This window comes from Leuresthes tenuis, unplaced genomic scaffold (genome assembly GCF_036924035.1).
Source record: "Leuresthes tenuis unplaced genomic scaffold, fLeuTen1.0.hap1 SCAF_12, whole genome shotgun sequence".
NCBI classification, from domain to species: domain Eukaryota; kingdom Metazoa; phylum Chordata; class Actinopteri; order Atheriniformes; family Atherinopsidae; genus Leuresthes; species Leuresthes tenuis.
Window position 1 is genome coordinate 13,152,161 of NW_027325366.1, and position 7,406 is coordinate 13,159,566.

The 7,406-nt window shown below is 41.7% G+C and overlaps 1 non-coding gene across 1 annotated transcript; it reads left to right on the forward strand.

The window, feature by feature from the left end:
- Positions 1 to 415: 415 nt before the first annotated feature.
- Positions 416 to 529, forward strand: LOC140265960 (U5 spliceosomal RNA). Its single transcript, XR_011906639.1, has one exon. It is a non-coding gene; the product is annotated as a U5 spliceosomal RNA (small nuclear RNA).
- Positions 530 to 7,406: the final 6,877 nt, after the last annotated feature.

Genomic DNA, 7,406 nt, shown 5'->3' on the forward strand with positions numbered 1-7,406 from the left:
GTAAATATTAAGGACAAAGCAGTTTTCCCATAGTTTGAGTGAAGGAATTCATTTTATAGATAAAATCCCAAGAGTCTGCTGAGAAAAGAGAGTGAATGCGAAGTAGACTTTAACACGGCTATGGGAGCGAGCCGAGTGTGGGCTAACCGGGAGAATTGCTTGAAAGAAACGCGACACCGAATGAGCGATCAGAACAAAGCCTCAATACGGGATTCTCGTGGTGTTTTTGTTGCTGCCTTGTCTTTTGCACAGAGTAAAAGACAAGGCAGCCATCGAATAGGGCCCGATTGTTCCTAGTTGGTCAGCCGAGGAGCAAGGGGGGGGAGAGCAAGCGTCTCAACCAAGCAAAGCTCACCATGGGGAAGGTGGCTATGCCAACTAGCCTGATGCCCTGCTCCCGCAGTGACGGATAATCGTACTCTGGTTTCTCTTCATAACGTACAAGTCTTTCGCCTTTTACTAAAGATTTCTGTGGAGAGCAGCACTAATGAGTTGTTTCTATTTTTGGCAGGCTTTACCTTTGCGGGTGAAGCCCTTTCTGTCTGTGCAAAAGAAATCTTCTTACTGTGCAGAGTGACTTCTCTGAGTAGAGTCGCCTTACTTGTTGCGACTGTGCCGATGTTCGAAGCTGGAGTGCAAAGTTGTTGCTTGAATGGTGCTTGCTGGAGCGTGCGGGAGTGCAAAGTTATACCATTTAAAAGGGCTGAAGAGTGCTCAGTGCAGCGGGTGGGCGACACTCTGGCCACCTTGAAAACCGAGGTTACATCCACTACCAGGGGCAGCCCAAGTTCTGCCGCAAGTGTGGTGAGCATGGGCACCTGGTTGAGGCTTGTACCAAGGTGTTATGTGGGAAGAGCAGAGAAATTGGGCAAACTTTTGGAGAGTGTCCAAATGGCAGGAAATGTAATCTCTGTGGAGAATTAAATCACCTCTTCAGAGATTGCCCTAAATCTTTTGCCAACAAATTAAAGACGGTAAAGCCACAGTCAAGCCAACAAAGAGAAGGACCAAAGGTGGCAGTTGGTGAACAAAGTGAAGAGGTTGACCCAATAAATTCAAACTTCCCGCCAAAAGCTTGGATTGGAAGTGAGGAGCAAAAAGGGGAGGGGCCTGTAGAGGCCTCACCACTCAGTGTTGAAGTCTGTGAGAATTCACAGGCAGAGGGTGGAGCTACGCTAAATGAGGAGGAAGAGCAGACAGGTGAGTCTAGTGAAGATACTCACCTCCCCGAAGGTCAACAGCCGAAGAGGACGGCATCTGAGCCTCTGATTCCCCAGTGGTATCAGAGAAGAGGGGAAGGGTTAGGTCCCTTTCAGACAGTTCTTCAGTGGAAGAACCAAGAGTCTTCCCCTCCGACTCACCAAATGAGGTCTCCTTTTTAACTTCAGCTCTGCAATCAACCCCCAGGGACTCAAAGTTTTTTTTTTTTTTTTTTTTTTTTTTTTTTTTTTTTTTTTCCCCCCTTGTCCTGTTCAGCATTATGGCAGCAGAATTGTAGTCTGAATACCTTTGATGCCAAACAGATTTGCTTTGCCAAGGGAAGTTTTATAAATGTAAAGCTCCCCTTGATGCCCATTTATTTATTTTTGTTTACAATATATAACATGTAATAGAACTGAACCGGACCGGGGGACAAGGAAAGAAGAAGAGGAAAGAAGAGGAAACAGAACAAAAATAGAAACAAAAACCAGACAACCAGCTGCTACACCTGTAAAAAACAAAACAGACAACAATCCATGGCCTCTGAGGGGAATCCAGCCTTAGCGCCACCAGGAGCACCTGAAAGCAGACAAGCAGAGAAAAAACAAACACACAAACAAACAAAAACAAGCACAAGAAGCGGTAATCGCATACAACACAGCTGTGGATAGATGACCTGAGACGACATGATAACACATCAACTGCTTAGCGAGCATGCTACTGGGCTAATGAATGTGTGTGTGTGTGTGTGTGTGTGTGAGAACATGCAACACCCATGGCACAGGATCTACATGGTAACCGTGGTTAGTTATGAGTGTATAAGTGTACAGGGCCACAATCCACAGCCCCCCCCCCAGCAATCAGAAGCAGGCAGACTCAGGGACTCAAAGTTAAATGCAACATTGCGTCAGAGGCCAACACCGAGAGTCCGAAAAGGAAATATAGATCACCCTACTCACTTTTCACCTAAAGAAATGAAGGAAGAGCTAGTTTCCCAAGAAATAACCTGTGTGTAATTTGTTTTGATAACTTAGAAAAACGAAAATGACATACCTACTTTCCTTTATGCTTTTAATGGTTCTCACCTTCTCAACACTAAATGTGAGAAGTGTGAAGTCAAAGACAAGAGCCCAGAGTATTTTATCCTTCTTAGACTCCATAAAATCAGATGTGTTTTTAATACAAGAATGTGGACTACCTTTTTTAAAAAACCATAGACAGTGGGAGGAAATGTGGCCCCATTTATCGATATGGAGTGGCTCAAATCAAAATAAAAATGATGGTGTGGCCATTCTAATTAAAAATCTGCATGTTCTGGTGAAAGGTAGCACAGTGGTGAGAGACGGACGGGCACTTTTAGCACACTTGAATTTTATGGGGCAAGACTTTAACCTCTTAAATATTTATGGTTTCAATGGAAAAAATGAAAGGTATGACCTTTTAGAAGATATACAGCTTTACATGCTAGGGCAAGTACCTTTAGTTGTAGGAGGGGATTTTAACTGTATCTTGAGCAGGAAAGATAGAAAAAGAGCAGGGGTAGATTTTAAAGTGGATAAGACTTCAATTTTACTTCAGGGCATATGCAGGGATTTTAAGCTTACTGACTGTTTTAAAACCATGCATCCCAGAGAGGAGGGCTTCACCTGGTTTAGTCATGATGGCACCAGAGCCTCTCGCATTGATTATTTCTTTACTAGAGATTGCCCACCCACTGATGTTAGATTAACCCCTGTTTTCTTTTCAGACCACCTTATGCTCTCCTGCACCCTTTCACCCCCTTCTGGTGTGACGGTAGGAAGTGGTCTGTGGAAACTCAACTGTTCCCTGTTGGAGGATGAAATCATAGTCAGTCAGTACAGGGAATGTTATAAAGAGTGGCAGACCCTTCAAGACCTCTACGAAACACATGCACAATGGTGGGAAATGGTGAAGGAAATGACCCAGACTTTTTTTAAACAGCAAGGTAAACGTAAAAAAAGGAAAGAGAATAGATGTATGATGGGACTACATAAACGCTTACAGCGCTACTTTAAACTAAATCAGTGTGGCATAGACTTTAAAGAAGAAATCAAAGATGTCAAAAAGGAAATGTCAGTTTTAGCAGAAATAAAGAGTAAAGGAATTTTTGTAAGAAGCAGGGAGCAGGAAATTGAGGAAGGTGAAAAAGAAAGAAAGTTATAAATAAAAAGGAGTGTATTCAAAATCTAAAAAGAGAAGATGGGTTTTTAACAAAATCCACACAAGAGATGATTGAAACTGTACATACCTTTTATAGTAACATGTACAAAGAGAAACCAGTGCACTTGGAAACATCGGCAGAAATCTTAAAATTCGTTGACAAAACCGTAAAAGAGAATGCACACTTGACACAGAATTTTACTGCTTTAGAGTTAAAAAAAATGCCTAACAGGTTTTAAGAGAAGTCGAGCTCCGGGTTTAGACGGGCTTCCTGCAGAATTCTATCTGACCTATTGGGACCTTTTATCATCAGACATTTTAGATGTTTTTAAAGATTTTGAAAAACTCGACCGACTGCCTGACAGTTTTAGAGTGGGAATAGTGACTCTACTTTATAAAAAAAATGATAAGACTGACCTAAAGAATTGGAGGCCCATCACACTTTTAAACTTTGACTGTAAACTTTTTAGCAAGGTTTTAGCGACACGGATGTCCTCTGTTTTAGAGGAGGTAATTCACCCAGACCAAGCTTGTGCCATCTCAGGGAGACAACTCACCGACAGCCTCGTACTGATTCGAGACATCATTGATTACGCTAGAGACAGAAACACCCGGCTTGTCATCTTAAATTTAGACTTTGAAAAAGCATTTGATCGGGTCTCGCATCAATATCTCTTTCAGGTGTTGCAGCCATCGAAAAGGGCCCGATTGTTCCTACTTGGTGAGCTTTGCTTGGTTGAGACGCTTGCCCCCCCCCCCCTGCTCCTCGGCTGACCAAGTAGAAACAATCTATTAGATGGCTGCCTTGTCTTTTACTCTGTGCAAAAGACAAGGCAGCCACAAACACCACGAGAATCCCGTATTGAGGCTTTGTTCTGACCGCTCATTCGGTGTCGCGTTTCTTTCAAGCAATTCTCCCGGTTAGCCGACACTCGGCTCGCTCCCATAGCCGTGTTAAAGTCCACTTCGCATTCACTCTCTTTTCTCTGCAGACTCTTGGGATTTTATCTATAAAATGAATTCCTTCACTCAAACTATGTTAAAACTGCTTTGTCGTTCATATTTACCATGTCTAGAAAGATTTAAACAAAAAAAACAACGTTGTACTTTGCAGTAAAAGAAAGAGCAAATCTAAAGTTTCAGGAATCCGAGAATAAGCTTACTTTCATGAGTGCTTCACGATTTCGGATTTTGCTATAAAATGAATTCCTTCACTCAAACTAAATTAAAACTGCTAAACCGCTAATCTGTTACATGTAAGGCAGATGTCAAATTCACCGAAATAGGATCTAAGGGTATTCGGCCAATCGAGCTGTAGCAGCTTCGGTAAAAGAGTATAAGTTGAAGAGTTTGTGAATAAAGGTGTGCGCACACATAGTGAGCTGTAGGAAAATAGGCAGGGAGCAATGCCGGCTGGGGTATATGTTCTTGTATGTTGTCTGACTGTTTGATTTGAATGTGTTGTGTAAGTGTCCTGTTGAATGTTACATGTTTGGGCTTTGACACGCTTCACTGTGGTTGTTAACTGTGTGGTGTGTCCTGAAATGTTATATGTTTGGGCTGTGTGACATGCTTAATGCTTGTCAGTAGCTACCCACTTATTCATATAGAGCAACTGACAACATAAGAAGTCTGGACATACTTTGATAGTAGTTGTAGAAGTATCCTTATTGATAATAGATAAACTAATTCATAGTGATAGAACAGTAGATGAACAGGTGCCTGCACGTCTCACGAAAATAAAATGGGTGTATGATTGCTGACGGCAGAGCAATACTGCCAAACTTATGAGTTCTTGTGGCAAACTTGATTCAGTGTCTTGACGTGTATTCGCTGACTTGATTGTCACAAGAAACAAAGTGTGTTTGATAAGATCCGACCATTTTATTACGGGAGGATCAGTATGTATGGATTCTGATGTGACTGATAAACCCATTCGTATCTTAAGCACAATCTAATACGTGAGACAACGCCCTGGCACACGATAAAAAAAAAAAGAGAGAGCGGTTTTGTGTCCCCACAGTCCATAATGTAGAAAAGAGAGAAAAAAGCCTTTCTGATTTGGTGTGTGTGCTCATAGTGCAGAGTGTAGAGAAAAGAGAGAAAAGAAAGCCGTTTTGGTGTCACGGGTGTTGTGACTTACACACACACATTTCTGAATTGAGAAAAGAAATTATTTTAGAGGAAGCAGTAGAGTTTAGATCCCACATTTGTTGATAGGCATTCATTTATTTCTTCACTTCTGATGAAGTTTCAACAATAAACAACAAACTTTGTATTATGAGAAAGAACCAGACTCATTCTTCAGGAATCCGAAAATAAGCACGAATTCGGATTCTCCTATAAAACGAATTAATTAACTCAAACCAAGTTAAGACTGCTTTGTCCTTCATATTTATTCATGTCTAATCAAGTTTCAACGATAAACAACGTTGTACTTTGTAGAATGAGAAAGAACTTCTTCAGCAATAAGCATCTCTCGACATATGACGAAATACAGATTTTGCTATAAAATTAATTTCGTCTATCAGCGTGACTTAAAACTGTTTGTCCTCCTTATTTATCCACTTCAAATCAAGTTTCAACAATTAAAAAAAATTGTAGTTTGAGAAAGAACAACTTAATCTTCAGCAATCAGTATAAAAAGAGGGTAACAAAAGGTGCAAATGCCAACCATACATCACTAAAAGGTGGAGCGGAAGTATTCAGCTGCAAGTAGGTGTGAATGTTCGACCATAATTTGTAAAAAGTGGGTAAGAAAAGGTTCGAATGCCCGACTAAATATTAACAAAAGCGGGAGGAGAGGTCTTCGGATGAGAGTGGGTGAGAATTTCCTACCATACAAGTATGGTGGAGAGGAAGCTGTGATTGGCCGACAATAGTAAAAAGCAGGTGAGAAAATGTGTGAATGTCAAAACATACATGATCAAAACAGGGAGCGGAGGTGTTTGGCTGCGACAAGGTGTGAATGTCCAACCATAATTAATGAAAAACGGGCAACAAGTAGGTTCGAATGCCCAACCATACATCATCAAAAGCAGGAGTGGATGTGTTCGGCTTCAAGAAGGTATGAATGTCCATCAATAATTGCAATAAAACATGAAAGAAAATTTTCGAATATCAAACCGCACATAATCATAAGCGGGAGAGGAGGTGTTCCGCTGCAAGAAGGTGTGAATATCCACCCATAATTACTGAAAAATGGGTAAGAAAAGGTGCGAATGCCCAACCATACATCATCAAAAGCAGGAGTCGATGTGTTCGGCTACAAGAAGGTTTGAATGTCCGACCATAGTTTGTAAAAAGCGGGTAAGAACAGGTGCGAATGCCCGACAATGTATGATCAAAAGAGGGAGTGGAGGTTTTCGGCTGCAAGAAGGTGTGAAAGTCCGACCATGGTTTGTAAAAAGCGGGTAAGAAAAGGTGCGAATGCCCGACAATGTATGATCAAAAGAGGGAGTGGAGGTTTTCGGCTGCAAGAAGGTCTGAATGTCCAACCATAATTTGTAAAAACCGGGGAAGAAAAGGCTCGAAAGCCCGACTATACACCATCAAAAGTGGGAGCGGAGGTGTTCAGCTGCAAGACGGTCTGAATGTCCATCAATAATTGCTAGAAAACATGAAAGAAAATTTTCGAATATCAAACTGCACATGATCATAAGCGGGAGAGGAGGTGTTCAGCTGCAAGAAGGTGTGAATATCCACCCATAATTACTGAAAAATGGGTAAGAAAAGGTGCGAATGCCCAACCATACATCATCAAAAGCAGGAGTCGATGTGTTCGGCTACAAGAAGGTTTGAATGTCCGACCATAGTTTGTAAAAAGCGGGTAAGAACAGGTTTGTATGCCCGACTGTACACAATCAAAAGAGGGAGCGGAGTTGTTCAGCTACAAGAAGGTGTGAAAGTTCGACCATGGTTTGTAAAAAGCGGGTAAGAACAGGTTCGTATGCCCGAATATACACCATCAAATGCGGGAGCGGAGTTGTTCGGCTGTGAGTAGGTGTGAATCTCCGACCATAATT